The 16724-nt window shown below is 39.9% G+C and overlaps 1 pseudogene; it reads right to left on the minus strand.

Moving 5' to 3' along the window:
- Positions 1 to 13302: 13302 nt before the first annotated feature.
- Positions 13303 to 13421, minus strand: LOC112646410 (U4 spliceosomal RNA; annotated as a pseudogene).
- Between the last annotated feature and the right edge of the window lie 3303 nt (positions 13422 to 16724).

The following is a 16724-nucleotide window of genomic DNA, read 5'->3' on the forward strand; positions in this document are numbered from 1 at the left end:
CTGATCAGTATGGATGACTGGCATGGTAAGGATATGTCTGCTGGGGGTGTCAAGATCATTACCTAGGACTTCAGTCAATTCCTGCAAACCATTTAGCTTCATAGTCATCCCTTGCCAGGGGCTGTACTTAAGAGACACACCTTTTACCTGAATAAAACTAGAAATCATAACATATAGGGTGGAAACTCTGATGCCAAGTAGAATTTTGGTAATAGATACAGGTTAGAGACTTTGATCATAGAGAGTCAAATATGTTCTAAAATCCCTTGATCATGTAATTACAGTTCTGAAAAAAATCTACACCAAGTAAATAGCTAAATATACAAAAGAATATTGTGTACAAAGATGTTCACCATGTCATTTCTTAAGCTTTTGAAAAATGAGGAGCAAGCCAAAAGCAAGTTGTAGAGTAAATGTAGGATGTTAATATAGGTAAAATTGAGAATAGCATATATTACAAATCTACCTTTCCAAGTTTTCTGTAAATCTAAACTGTTCTAAATAAAGTTATTAATGTATGGTATATTCAATTTGGTGGACTACAGTGCAACAACTAGAAATGACATTTGTGAAGAGTTTATAATAATATAGAAAATTATTAAGCCACGTCAAAAAAGAAAGATGTAAAATTATGCAACTTTCTCTTTTAAAAATATTTTATATATTTATTATTTATTTTATATATAGAGAGAGAGTACGTGCACATGCATGCAATGTGAGTGGGAGAGAGTCACCGGGAGAGCGAGAGGGATAAGCAGACTCTGCCCAGTATAAGCCCATAGCAGGGCTCTATCCCACAATGCTGAGACTATGACCCCAGTCAAAACTAAGAGTAGAACAGCCAACTGACTGAGCCATCCAGGTGCCCCAAAATTATGGAATTTTCTTTTTTTAGAAAAAGATTTTATTTTTTATTCATGAGAGACAGACAGAGAGAGACAGGCAGAGGGAGAGGATTAGCCCCTGGGCTGCAGGCAGTACTAAACTGCTGAGCCACCCAGGCTACCCAAAATTATGCAATTTTCATAACAATGTGTGCCAGAAACAGATTCCAGAATGACAGTATGAGGAGCTCCATGGATCCTCTCTCCTAGCAAAACAACCATTAATAAGTAAAGATTATAAAAAAAAAAATTTGAAGACTCTGGAAGTTGTCTAAAAGGCATACAGCAAACAAAGAAACATTTATTCAAGAAAACATACAAAATCACATTAAGAATAGTTACTCTGTGGCATTTGAGCCATGACATGCTTCGTCTTCCTGTCTCCCAACCAACCCCTCAGCTCAGTGTGACAAAAGGTCCACTCTGGGCGGGTACAGTGAAGAACATTTACCCAGTCAAGGGCTATTGCATCTCCCAGGAGGGGCAGACTGCAGCATTTCTCATCCTCCTCCACCTCTCCCAGCTGTCTGTTACAGAAGCTCTAATCCAGGCCAGAGCAACTGAAGGATCTTGAGTTCTCTTTCTCCACACAGCCTACACTTAGAGGTGGAAGCTCTAGCTTAGGTATGGGTAAAGACAAGACAAAGAGAAAATCTTGAAATCAGCAACAGAAAACTATTCATGTTTAAAGGAACCCCCATGAAATTAATAATTAACTTCTTATCAGACCATGAAGTCCAAGAGGTGGTGGGATGATGCAATCAAAGTGCTCAAAGAAAAATGCCTGTCAACCCAGAATCTGACATCCAGTAAAACTATCTTTCAACAATGAACGTGAAATATATTTACAGATAAACAAAAATCAAAAGGATTTATTGCTACCAGATCTGTGTCTTATGAGAAATACTAAAGAAATTTCTGCAAGGCTGAAAACAAATGACCCCAAGTAGTAGTTCAAATCTACACAAAAAATGAAAGAACACCAATAAAGGTGATTATGGAATTATAAAAGACAGTATAAATGCATATTTTTCTTTTTTATTCTCTTAATTTATTTGAAGAGCAATTGTATAAAACTATACACATACATGCATATACTTGTATTCTTGGGTTGATATCACATAAAAATGTAACATATTTGACAATAACAGCACAAAGGAGGCAAGTGGGAGCAAAGCTGTATAAGAATAAGAAACAACACCAGATGGTATCTTGAATGCACAAGGAACAAATGAAGAGAATCAGAAATGGCAAGTAAGAAGGTTCATATAACAAGCTCTATAAATACTTGTTCATATTTCCTCTCTCATCTTCTTTAACAAACATAACTATGTAACATAATAATTATAGAAATGTATTGTTGGGTTTGTAATGTATATAGATGTAATGTGCATATCAATAATAGTATAAAATGTAGAAGATGGAATACAGCTATATAGGAGTCATGTTTTTATTTCTTACTAAGATAAGTTACTATAAATCTGAAGTAGATTCTAATAAGTTAAGATGTATATGGGAAACCATAGAACAACCATTAGAAAATAACAGAATTATATATAGTCAAAGAATCATTAAAAGGAATTTAAATGTTACACCACAAAATGTTAAATTAATGCAAAAGAAAAGAGAGAGGAGGACAGAAGAACAAAAACGACAGGAGACTTATAGAGAACAAAAAGTAAAATGGCAGATGTAAACTCAGCTATAGCAGTAATAACATTAAACATAAATGGATTAAATAATTCTGTCAAGAAGCAGAGATTGGGGCAGCCCGGGTGGCTCAGCAGTTTAGCATCTAAGGGCGTGATACTGGAGACCTGGTATCAAGTCCCACATCGGACTTCCTGCATGGAGCCTGCTTCTCCCTCTGCCTGTGTCTCTGCCTCTCTCCCTCTGGTCCCTCATGAATAAATAAATAAAATCTTAAAAAAAAAAAGAAGAGGCAGATTGTCATACTGGATAAAAAAAGAACTGACTCTGTTCTGTCTATAGGACACACACTTTTTAAAAAGATTTAATTTATTTATTCACAGAGAGAGAGGCAGAGACACAGGCATAGACAGAGACACAGACTCCCCATAGGGAGCCTGATGTGGGACTCGATCTCAGGACCCTAGGATCACTACCTGAGTTGATGGCAGATGCTTAATCAACCAAGTCACCCAGGTGCCTCAACACACTCCTAGATGAAGAAAAATCACAAGGGAAATAAAAAAATACATTAAAGGGTACCTGGATGGCTCAGTCAGTGAAGTGTGCCACTTTTGGTCTTGGGGGTCATGAGTTTGAGTCCCAGGTTGGGTGTAGAGATTACTTACAGATAAAATCTTAAAGAAAAAAAAAGAAAGAAAGTACATTGAAAGGGATGAAAATAAAGAGATAACATACTTAAACTTGTGGATTGCACCTAAAGCAGTGCTCAGAGCTAAACCAACAGTTGTAAATACCTATATTTAAAAAGAAGAATGATCTCAAATCCATAACCCAACCTTCTATCTTAAGACACTGGAAGAAGAAAAATAAATGAAGCTAAAAGTAAATAGGAGGAAGGAAATAATAAAGATGAGAGTGGAGATTCATGAAATTGAAAATAGAAAAATGATACAGAAAATCAACAAAACCAAAAGATGATTCTTTAAAAAGATCAACAAAGTTGGTCAGCCTCTAGTGAGGGTGACTGGAGGTGGGGGGGTCTCAAATTACTAAAATCAGGAACAAAAAGGGGAACATTTCTAGTTACCTTAGACAAATAAAAAGGGTAATAGAAGAATAAAGGATTATATATGATCAACTATATACTAACAAATTAGATAACTTAGATGAAATAGATGAATTTCTGGAAAATCACAAACACCATAATTACTCAAGAAGAACTAGAAAATCTGAATAGACCTATAACAAATTAAGAAATGAAATTAGTGGGGCACATGACTGGTTCAGTTGCTTAAGCATTAGACTCTTGATTTTGGCCTAGGTTGTGATCTCAGTGTTGTGAGATTGAGCCCTGCATCCAGCTCCACACTTGGTATGGAGTTTGCTTGTGATTCTCTTTCTCCCTCTCCATCTACTCCTCCTCCTGCTTGTGCTCTCTCTCATGAAAGAAAGAAAGAAAGCATGAAATTAGTAATTTAATAACTTTTCATAGAGAAAAGCCCAGGGTCAGATGATTTCACTTCTAAATTCTATCAAACATTTAAAGAACAATTAATATCAATTATTCACAAACATTTCCAAAACATAGGAGACAAGGGAGCACTTAAAAATTTATTCTATGAAGTCAGTATTAACCTTACCTCAAACCAGGTAAAAACCATGCAAGTAAAGAACATTATTGATTGGCCTCTATCTCTCATGAATATAGACTCAGAAATTCTTAAACATAAACTAAAAACTAAAATCCAGGAACACATAAAAGTGGTTACACATCATGACCAACTAGGATTTGTCCCAGGAATGAGAAATTGGTTTAACATCCAAACATCAATCATTGTAATATTCTACAATAAAAATAACAATATCTACCTACAGTCATCTTAATTGACACAGAATAAGTATTTGAAAAAAATTTAACAGGAGCACCTGGGTGGTTCAGTCAGTTTGGTGTCTGAGTCTTGATTTTGGCTCAGGCCATGATATCAAGGTCCTGGGATCAAGCCTCATGTGGAGGAGGTGTGGAGCACTCAGTGTGGAGTCTGACTCTCTCTCCCTCTCCCTCTACCCCTCCCTTCCTCACAGTTTCTCTCTCTCTTTCTCTCTCTCAAATAAATACATCAATCTTAAAAAATTTTAACACCTCTTCATGGTAAAAACACTTCACAAACAAGGAATAAAAGGGTATTTGCTTAACCTGATTAAGTGCTAACAGTTTGAAAGCTTTCACCTTAAGATTAGGAACAAGACAAGGATGTTTGCTCTCACCACTGATATTCAGCATAGTACTGGAGGTTCCAGCCAAGGCAATTAGTCAAGAAAAAGAAATAAAATACATCCAGGTTGAAAAGAAGGAAGCAAAATGACCTCTCCTTGCATGGTACAAGATCATACACAAAGTATCAATTATATTCTGTACAGTAGCAATGAACAATTCAAAAATAAAATTAAGAAAATAATTACAATGGGGCACCTGGTTGAGCATCTATCTGCCTTTGGCTCAGGTCATGATCCCGGGATCCAGGAATTGAGTCCTGCATCATGCTCTCAGTAGGGAGCCTGCTTCTCCCTCTCCCTGTGTCTCTGCCTCTTTCCCTGTGTCTCTCATGAATAAATAAGTAAAATCTTAAAAAAAAAAAAAAGAATTCCACTTATATGAGCATCAAAAAGAATAAAATACTTAGGAATAGCTTTCAAAAATAAATGCAAGACTTGTATATTGAAACTATAAAACATCAATGAAAAAATTAAAGAAGACATACATGGAAAGACACCCATGTTCATGGACTGAAAGACAATGTAGTTAGGATGGCAACACTCCCCAAAATGATCAACAGATTCAAGGCAAAGCTTTCCAAAATCCCAGTTTCATTTTTGTAGAAATTAACAAGTTGTGCCTAAAATTCATTTAGAAATGCAAACAATCTCAAAAAAGAACACATTTGGAGAAGTCACACTTCCTCATTTCAAGACTTACAAAATAGCTACAGTAATCAAGATAATGCAGTATTGGCAGAAGAATAGACTTATAGATCATGGAATAGAATTGAATCCAGAAATTAACTCTGTACTTTTATTGTCAGTTGATTTTGAAAGATGCCAAGATAATTGAGTAAGAATAGTATTTTTGACAATAGTGTTGGGACAACTGGATATCTACATGTAAAAGAATGAAGTGGAATCCCTTCTTCACACATATGCCACAATTAACTCATAGAGGATCATAGATCTAAATGTAAGAACAAAAACTATAAAACTCTTAGAAAACAATAAAAGAGTAAATCTGTGATCTTGCCTAGATTAAGTTTCTTAGATATGGCACCAAAAGCAAGAGCATCAAAAGAAAAAAAAAAAAGATAAATAGGACTTCAAAGTTAAAAACTTCTGTCCTTCAAAGGACACTATCAAAAAAGTGTGAAGACAACCCAAAGATGGGAGAAAATATTTGCAAATCATATATCTTATAAGGAACTTTTATCCAGAACATATACAGAACTCAGACAATTCAATATTGCAAAGATAAGTAACCCAAGGACTTGAAAAGATATTTCTACAAAGAAGATACATGAATGACCAATAGGCACACAAAAAGATACCCAACATCTTTATCCATCAAGGAAATGCAAGTCAAAACCCAAATGAAAGACTACTTCCCATCTACTACCATGGTTATAATAATAATAATAAAAAAAGATAGATAATCACAAGCTTTGGTGAGAATGTGGAAAAAATGCATCCCTCATCTATTGCTAGTGGCAATATAAAAATGTAGATTCTTTGACAACAGTCAGGCAGTTACTCAAAAATTTAGACAGAGCAATATGGATGTGGCTGGTGAACTGGGGTACAGAGTTCCATAGAGTTACCATAAAACCCAGCTGTTCCACTACTAGATATATACCCAAGAAAATTGAAAGCTTATATTCATACAAAAACTTGTCCATGGAAGTTCATAGCAGCATTATTCATAGTAGTCAAAATGTGGAAACAGGGCAGCCCAGGTGGCTCAGCGGTTTAGTGCCACCTTCTGCCCAGGGCATGATCCTGGAGACCTGGGATCGAGTCCCATGTCGGGCTCCCTGCATGGAGCCTGCTTCTCCCTCTGCCTGTGTCTCTGCCTCTCTCTCTCTCTCTCTCTCTCTCTCTCTCTCTCTGTGTGTGTCTCTCATGAACAAATAAATTTAAACAAAAATGTGGAAACCACTCAAGTGTTCAACACCTGATATATAAAATGTGGTATATCTGGAATTTCTAGCATGATTGATACTGAGGCTATCTCCATGGGGAAGGCCCTTTCATAAGATGCTGGTGAATACTTCAAAGCTTTTTATTGCCCGTTTTATAGAAAAGAATGAATTTTCTAGAAGATTTCTAGGTTATGTGGGTTTTGGAAAACCACGTTGTACCTCAGTTTCTTCATCTGAAAAGCAAGGAGATTAATATTCCCTACTGCTGGTTTGTAAAAGAATTAAAATGATATAATTTGTAGAAGCATCGGGTTTGTGGTAGGCACATATTAAACCTTCAAAAAATGTTAGTTGTTTGTTTTTCCCAGCAGAACCAGTATTTAAGATCTTTATTGGGCACTGTGTCTAGCAGGGCTCTCTTGGTTGCAAGGGATAGAAATGGGGTAGACTGATGAAGCCCAGAGAGGATTTGTTGGCTCATAAAAGAAGGCAGGGTTGGAATGGAGGATTGTGCAACTGATCTCAGTGATGCCCTGAGTCAGGACTTTAGGGCCTACAGAGGACTCCCCATTTCTTGCCTTTCTGTCTCTTTACATGTTGGCTCCATTATCCTTTACCCCAGTCTCCTCCCCACAGTGGGAAACTCGGTCCCTGGTGCTTCTGGACTCACGTTCTTCCACCGTGGCCCTCTACTGAGAAAAGACCCCTTGCCCTTAGTTGAAAACCTTTGGGAAGGACTCTGATGTCTCAGTTTTTGCCATGCATCTACCTCTAGACCGGGTGTTTGGGGGCTAGGATACTAAGATTGGCAGCTCCCACTAGAACTATAAGGTCAAAGCTAAGAGGGTAACAGCTTTCAAAAAAAAAAAAAAGGGAGAGATTGAGAGAGAGAGAGAGAGATGTGCTAATCTAAGCAAGTGAAACAGAAAGTAGCAAGCACTGGCATTTGCACCCATTAGGTAAATGCTGATGAAGTAGAAATAGTCAAAGTCCATAGGACCTGATTTCAGCCTCCATTCACCATCCTGGCTGGAAGACCTTGTGCAGTGAATAGCTGGTACAACTGTGCATAGTAGCCCTGTGCTCTCACCTCCAATCCTAGTGTCTCATGAGCCAGATCCCAGAGCAGACTCTATGGGCAGAGTTTGTATTTAGGGATGAAACCCTCATCCAAAGCGGGAATACCACCCAGCTACGTAGAGTATCTAAAGGGGATTAGCCAGAGAGAGTGTGAAGCTATACCGTGGAAACTGGCCTAGAGGGACAGAGCTCAAAACACAAGGTGGTTGGTAGATACCCCAAGGACTTGTTAGGTGGGAGGGCCCAGCTCTAGCTGCATTTTAGAGAAACCCTATGACCCAGTGTGGGCAGGGACAGAGCTCTCTATGCTGCAGCTCACTTGAGCCACAACTGGGTCCCCATGGGACTGTGATAATAACTCAGTATCTCTGCCTGATAGCGGCACAAACAGATGTGACAAACAAAACCTCTGTGCCCCAGTTCACCAGCCACATCCATATTGCTCCTCTAAGGAGGGAGGTCTAAGGGAGGAGCACTCCAGTGGCTAGAAGTGGCTCTGGTGGCAGTAGTAGCCATTTCAGCTGTAGCAGCAACAGCACAGGAGCCCCTAGAAATGGTGACAAATTCCCTGAAGTGTCATCTGCCTTCTAAGTGGAACTGCCCCAGGAAAATAAATGGGAAGCTCCCACTGGTTAATTGAACCTCTGGTGCCCATTTGTACGTGTGATTTTGCAAACTCCTCAGTGGCTTGCAAAGGCTGTCCCTAAATTTTTCTTTCAACAGTGCACTTTCCCTTTCTCTTAGATGTGCACAAAAAGAACCAGGCTGCCCGAGAATGCTTTCCAGGTCAGATGGTTGGCTGCTTCTTCCCTGTAGCTAAATAAAGGACCATCTTCAAAGGATGAGAAGGCGAGTCCATCTGGTCTCTCTGATTGCACTGGTCAGGGGAGTTCCAGCCAAGTCCCAAGCTGTAGCTCTGTGGACAGTCAGCTCATACCACCCAGAATCTACATCTGGCTGCCAAATGCACCTTGCTCTGGCCACCCACATACACGAGACCCAATGAGCAACAGCCTCAGCATTCTCCTGGCTGAACAAAGAGGGTGATTGCCACAAGCAGGGCTATTGTTCAGTTGGCATTGGCATCAAAGGCCCAGACCAGCTCCCCTTTGTCTGTCAGCTGCTATTCACAAGGAAAAGAGAAGAAAAGCAAACCAATAGGTTTCTTGGAAAGAATCATCTGTGGACGTGGGACGTTTGCTGTAGTGCTGCGCTAACGTGATTCTAATAACAACTTGAAAAGCTACTTAACATGGAGAGCCTTACCAACACATATTCCAAAATGTCACGGTGCCTGGTTATAATGGGCACGCCGTTTCCCGGATTTAGAACTGTTTAGAGTTGAGTCATCCCTGCCTGCTTACGTGAAACAAGGTCTGGGCCTGGTGTTTGGGAGCAGATTATCACAGGTATGGTAACCTTTTTACCCTACATCAGCATTAAGACCATGTTGTCTTGTCCAGATAATGTACTGCAAGAGACTTTTCCTCAGAAAGCCAGATTTTTGTCTACCTGGCCCTTTGCCCACCTCACGCCACCAATAGCAATGGGCTCTTGACACCTTCACATGTGTCAGCTTCTTTTTTTCCTTCCCTGGTGGGGAAGGGTCACTGGTGGGTGAAGGGTCAGACAGACACAGTTCTTCCTGGCAGGCAGAAGTATTCTTATGTGTGTTTGGGGAGGGGGTAGTTTGTGTCAAAGTCTTTTCTTTATATTGTGAGATATTTCTGACACATTGAAAAAAGAACAGATAATAAAAATAATGATGCATGGTTTGGGCTTAAAAGAATTACAAAAAAAACAAAGTCCTTTGTACCCTTTCTGATTGTTTTCCTTTCTCCCCACCTCCAGGGATCATCACTCCCCCCATGTTGGCCATTCTATGCACTTGGTGGGCTTTTACAATGATCCATACACAGCCCTTGTTTTATGTGTTTTGAAACTTTGTGTAAGTGGCATTAGGTTACAATGCAACTAGTAATTATGCTTTGGACTTGCCCAAGTGGATACAGAGAGTGCTGGTTGATATGCTTTCCCTGTTGTGCAGCGTTCCCCTGTAAGAATATACTTAGACTCACTCATCTATTTTTCAGGTGAGGGACACTTAGGCTGCTCCCAGTTTGTCACTCTTAACAACCACTACTCTAGCGAGCGCTCTTAGGAGTATTTTACTAACATTTTTTTAGGACTGCTGGTGTGTGGTGATAACACAAAGCAGCCGGACTTTTAGTAAGTTTCATATTGTTTTTCAATTTCTAAGAGACAATGCACTCCTTATCGATGTACCCAGTGTGGATCCCACCCACCAACACTCTTTATTCTCCACTGATCTCTTGGGCCATCTTTCCATCTACTTCCTGACCTGTGCCTGATCTCTTCAGCGTCTGTTTCCTGAAGTCAGCTTGTCTGCCATCTCTGATTCCTTGTACCAAGTCTCCCTCCCACTGGACTCTGGCTTCCCTTGCCCCTCTGATTATACAATTTCCAGCTATTTTAGGTGGAAGTCTCTCATGGTCTTGCCCCAGATCCTGTTCCTTGGCTTAGATGCTCTTGGCAAGCATCCCTGCTGAATTCCTCAGGACCTAAGAATAGAGATAAGAAGGGGAGATGTATAGTTTTCTCTGAATCCCTAATACTCCTCACAGGGATTGGTGCAGAGAAAATGCTCAGTGATTGAATGACTTAACTGAATAAAAGGAAAGGGTAAAATGGAATTTGATAGATGTGGTATAGGTTGGGGTTACATACGATCCTTCTAACAGTACAAGTAGATTGACTCTCAATGGATAGAGAAACTTCTATGGAAACACTATGGCACATAGCCAAGTTATTTAAGAGAGCATAATAAATCTGATGTTTCCTTTCACCTGACTGCATTCCTGAAGAATATTCAATGTTCAACACCCACACATACATACACACTCAGGCATACACACCAACACTTCCATTTCCTGAAAAGATTCAGTGATAATCTATTTTAGGCACTGCTAAGCAATTTCAATAGAAGACTACCAAGTTGTCTTTTGAAGTAAGCTGTTATTGAAGTATTACAAGCATAGAGTGCACAAATCATGAGTGTGAGTCAAGTGAATAGTCGCAAACTAAATTCACTTGGTAGTCACATCCCGGAACATACCATCTCCCAGAGCCCCATTTGTGCTTCATCTCTATCATTCTATCGTGAATACATGATCTCCCTAAAGGAAACCATTATTCTGATTTCTAACACTGGATTAGTCTTGCCTGATTTTGAACTTTACGCAAATAGAATCATACGGTACACACTCTTTGGTATCTGACTACTTCCACAGAACAATTAGTTTGTGAGGTGCATCCAACTCATTGTGTGTCATGTAATTCATTCATTTTCATTGCTATGTAGTATTCCATTGTAAGAATATGTCACAATTTGTTCATTTTACTGTTGATGGGCATTTGGGTCACTTTTAGTTTTTAACCGTAATAAATAGTGTTCCAATAAACATTCGTGTCCATGTTTTTGTGGTGCCCATGTGCACACATTTCTTTTGGGCAAAACTGAGTAGTAGAATTGTGGGTACATTAATTATGCATATGCTTATCTTTCATATTGCCAAGCAGGACATGTACCATTTTATGCTTGTATCAGCAGTGTGTGATAGCTCTAGCTGTTCCTTGCCGGCACTGGTATTTTCTGTCTGGGGCATATAGTAAAAACTCTGTGCCCTGTCTTCTGAGTTGTAGTTCTTTAGAAATCCCAAATCTTATTTTTCTTTCTGATTCTACCTTTTTCCTGATCTTTCTGTTTCTTTCTCTGATTCCTTTTCTTTTGCCTACTCTTTACCTTTAACCTTTTCCCTCAGATTCTATCTTCTTCCTTTTTGATTTATTATTCTACCTATCCTAGACCATTCATTCATTTATTTGTTCAGTAGATAGTGAGTCTCTACTATACACTAGGGACTGTGCTAGCCAATGAGCAAAATAGCCATGGTCCCTGCTCTGCTCTTAACTCTATGGGAATGGAAGCATTCAACAGGTAAATCTCATGCATGACTTAATAATCACATATAACAATCACTGATATGAAGGAAAAGAAACAGGTGCCATGAGAGTAACTTGGGGACTTAATTTGGATTGGATAGTTCAGGAAAAGCCCCTTTGAGGAATCTCAGGTAGAAAGCTGAGTAGAAGGCAAAGGAACAAGTGTTGGGAAGATAAAGGATCAACATGTGTGAAGTCTCAGAGGAAGAAAGTGAGTGGAGCATTCAGAGACCATGGGAAGGCCAGTATTGGAGCTTGAGGAGCAAAGTAGCTTGCTGTAAGTCCAAAGAGGGAGGCAGAAGACAGAACTTGTAGAGCCTTGGAGGTCATATCAAGCATTTTGTATCTTATGGCAAGTGTAGTGGGAAACCATTGAAAGGATATAAAGTAAGATGTCTGAGAGATCTGATGGGTTTTGTCAGATTTCTCAGCCTGCTGTGTGGGGATAGGATTGGAAAGATGAAAGAGTGGAAGCAGGAGGACCAATTGGAAGATTATTGCAGCAATTCAGAGAAGAGATAATGATGGCTAGTAGTTGGACAGTAGAGTGGAGATGGAGAGAAGTGGACACAGGGGAGAGAAAATTGGGGAGGGGACAGAGCAGTATGGACAAGATCTAGTTTCCCACTGGAGGAAGTAGACAAGAGGGATGAGTTGATATAGTTGTTTCCCAGATTTGTGACCTGAGCAATTGAATGAATGGAGGAGCCATTCTCCTGGTTGAGGGAGACTGGAGGTGATGCAGATTTGAATATGAGGGGGTGGAGAATCACAAGTTTTAAGTATGTAACATTTTGTTTTGCCACTGAGACACACAGGTGGACATGCTTTATGGACAGTTTGGCGCTGAGAGATTTCATTCTCAACAATTTGCACTCTCCACTCATGGAAGATGAGGTATCCCATTGCTTCAAGGGAGGGCAGACATAGTTGGAAAAAAAAAAGATGTTAAGTATTAGCTTCGGTTTTAAAATATATTACCTAATAGAATAAAAAGAAAAGCTATTGGAAATCCTGCCATTTTTTACAATATTGATGGACCTTGAGGGTTTAGGCTAAGTGAAATAAGTCAGGCCAGAAGACAAATACTGTATGATCTCGCTTATATGCAGAACCTGAAAACAACAACAAACTCAGAGACCTAAAGGATAAATTGGTGGTTGCCAAAGGTGGGAGTTGAGAGGTGGGCAAAATGGGTGAAAGTGGTCCAAAGGTACAAACTGCTAGTTATGAGAATGAGTAAACCCCAGTAAAGCTTTAACGTACAGTAAAGCAACAATAGGTAACAATACTGCATTGTGTATTTGAAAGTTGCCAAGAGGTTCAATCTTAAACGTTTACATCATAAGAAAAAATAAAACTACGCGTGGAGATAGGTGTTAACTAAATTTACTGTCGTGATCATTTCACAGTATATACATATGTCAAATCATTATATTGGACACCTAAAACCAATGCAATGTTATATGTCAATTATATCTCAATTGAAAAATAAGAATTTAAAAAGCTAAGCAAATTTAGAAAATCTATTACCTAATAGCAACAATCGTGCCTTGGATAAACCTCATTGGCTATGATATTGCCACTGTGCAAAGCTGTATATTACCTAATAAAAATAGGAAAAGCAAATCCTTTCCATTCACAAGGGACAGATTTTGTGGAGAGAAGAAAGGATTTATGATTTCTAAGGAGGTAAAACCTGGAGAACTAAACAGAGGGTTTTCATTTTAAGCCCCATAGGAAAGAGGATGAAAGGCAATGTCAAGGCGGCTTCCCATCATACATACAGCAAGGCAATAGGCTCTTCCAGGCAGAAGGAGAAGAGAGTGAGAAGGTTTAGATGTGTATGGAACCAGCAGGGAGTAAGAGAGATAGAAAAAATATCTGTGGATGTGACATCACAGAAACCAGTGGAGAGAAAGTATTTTAAGAAGGAGTGAGTAATCCACCTTATAAAATGCTGCTAAGAAATCAGGGAAGAAGAGAACTGTAGAGTCTCTATTATCAGCTTTAGCAAGATGGAGGTCGCTTATGGTCTTCACAAGGGAAGCCTTGGGGCTGAGGGAGGAGCAGGGGAGAGGAGTGGACTGCTGAGTACTAAAGAGGATGAGGACATAGAGGCATCTTTGGTAGCGGGACCACTCTTTGTAGAAACTTGGATGTGTAGGGGGATGGAAGAGAGCATTATGTAGAGGAGGATTTGAGATCAAGAAAAGAAGGCTTTCCTAAGATGCAACTTCCTAAAGCATGCTCATGTACAGATGGACAGAACAGAGATGCAGGAGCTAAGTCCCCGAGAAGGCAGGGAGTGGGTCCTTCCGTACTCCTGCTGCTCTTGTGGCCGTGAAAATTGGCTGCTGAACTCTTCTGCTGTGCCAGGCATGGTTGACTGATCGCTCCAGCTGCTGTGCTTCTGGATCCACCCCCACATCCCTGCTGAGGCTGTCTCCCACAGGCTCTTCCCAGTAAATGACAAAGTATGGCAAGGCCAATCCTGGCCACTCTGGCATGAAGACTCCCGATGGCTCTGGCCAAACCTTTCTTGGAACTGTATTGTCATCAAAGACTCTTCCTGTCCAATCTTCCTTCCATCACTCTTTCACAGGTGCCAGACCTCCTTAAGGCCTAAAGTCCCTCTCTCCCTTCTCTGCCTCCTCCTTTTCATCCTTTGCAGGCATTTCCCCCAATAAAACTCTTGCATGTCTGATCTGGTCTTCACATCTGCTTCTAGGAGAACCTGAACCTATGATAGCTACTGAGGCCCGCATCAGTCTTTATCTATGGACTACTTCACCAGACTCATCTTTCTACCTTCTGATTGGGGTATTGTCATGAGCGACCCCAGGTTGATTTTTTTGCCAATTATTCTCAACCCTTCAACTGAGTACATTGTTCGCACTGCTGCCAGAGTGATCTTTAAAAATAAACATTTGGTCATGTAATCTTTTAAAACAGAATTAGCTTCACTACTTACTTGTTATAAAGCCTACAGAGGCTTTCCATCATGCCTAGGATAAAATTGAAAGTCCTTACCGTGGCCTCTGTGACATCCTGCATATTCCCCATGTTATTTCTTAATCGGGCATTGCTTGTTTCTTTCCTCTTGCTGTTCTGTGGAAGACCTTTTCTCCAGATCTTCAGGTGGCATGGCCCTCACTTTGTTCCAGTCTGTATTCCAGTGTCACCTCCTTAGAGAGACCTTACCTGATCACCTTACCTGAAATTACTGCTCACCCTGTCTCCACCACTGTCATTTTTTTATCCTCTCACCACCCTGCTTCATCTGTTTCCTGCCATTTATCATGCTCTGAAATTATTTATTCACTTATTTGGGCTCAATAGATATTTAAATTAAAGAATACCATTTTTTAAAGATTCTGGCACCTACATATCATGTAGAGCAACAGAATCGATAGAGGTATGATGTGAACCACGTACGTAATTTCAAAGTTTCTAGGAGCTCTCTGTTATGTCCTAACCTTCCTAAACAGTGAGCATGAATGGAGTTTGGCAGTTGTATGTAGAAAGGCAACTAAAAACTCTGGTGGCCATAGCTTGTAGCCAGGGCGAGCCCACCTCATGGAGGTGAAAGTGTTCTATTGTTCATAAGAAGCCCTGGGAGGAGAGATGTGTGTGTTTTGGCTTTACCTGAAGTGGTCCCATGACTGTGGGCAGATCATGTGGGTCTGGGATGGCAGACAGCTTTTATTCTTCAGTCCATCTTCTAGTAACTTCTAGTGGCTGCCTGGAGGTATGCTTCGAAGAGGATTCTGAGGCTAAGTCCGAGCTTCTTAGGAGAGAGTTCCTTGATTCATTAGTGATGTCTGCCCTGGGCATGGCTAGGAGAATCGGGCTGAAATGTTCTGAATCCTTCTAAGACTCAATCTTTTCCTCCTTCCAAAGGAACTAAAAATAACAGCTCTATTGGCCCAACATGGATACGATGAAGCTCAAATAGAGCAGGCTGAGAGAATGCTATGAAAGTCACATAATACTAAGATATTATCTGAAATACACTTTAGTGGGGTCAGGGGTAATATAATGGGTGTGTATAGGTATGGGTATGTGTGTGTGTGTGTGTGTGTGTGTGTGTGTGTGTGTGCATGTGTGTCTGCCTGCCTGTGTCTATTTTCCCCTAAGGAATGAAGAGAAGTTCAGGTCACTATTTTCCAAGAAACTGGTTCTAGAAAAATATTCAGTTGTGCCAAGGTCACAGTATGGAAAAGTTGGCCTAATGAGGATTAAACCAATTGATAACCTTTTTTATTTATTGATAACCTTTTTAAAAATATTCAATTTGACTTTTCCTTTCTTAGAGTCCATTTATTACACGTGTGTTTACACGTATTTAATCCGTAACTTTCTTGAAAACAATGGTCTCTTTACAGGTCATTTTGAATTTATAAAAGGCTCAATTTCTGCTGCTTTGGGAAAGAGAGTTTCATTTTTCCTCTTTTATAGACCATTTATGCTCTGATCAAATTTACTCCTTCTCTCTACCTGGGTTTCTCCCCTCTCTGCAGGTGCTCTGGCCACCTCAGTGAATCTGCTATTATTGATTCAGGAAAAGGCTTTGATTCTGCAAACCACAAGCTGTTACTCATGAAACTATGACAACTTGGTATTAGCTACAAATCAATGAACTTTTTAAATGCAGTCGAAGCAACAAAACTCGCTTACTGCTAAACCATGATAAGCCCACCCTGGAACTGCCAAACCTTTATCTTAACAGCCATGTGATCTTTGCTGTGTTGATAAGGATTACACATCTTGTAGGAGCTGTTGCCCTCTCTGGAAATGTTTGTAAGGTGGCTGCAGGAGAAAAGGGAATCGCTTTCTATATGTGGTGTATTAGGTCAACATTCTCAAATAAACTCATTCCTAGCCCCCTCCTTTTCAC

Source organism: Canis lupus, chromosome 6 (genome assembly GCF_003254725.2).
Source record: "Canis lupus dingo isolate Sandy chromosome 6, ASM325472v2, whole genome shotgun sequence".
Taxonomy (NCBI): Eukaryota; Metazoa; Chordata; class Mammalia; order Carnivora; family Canidae; genus Canis; species Canis lupus.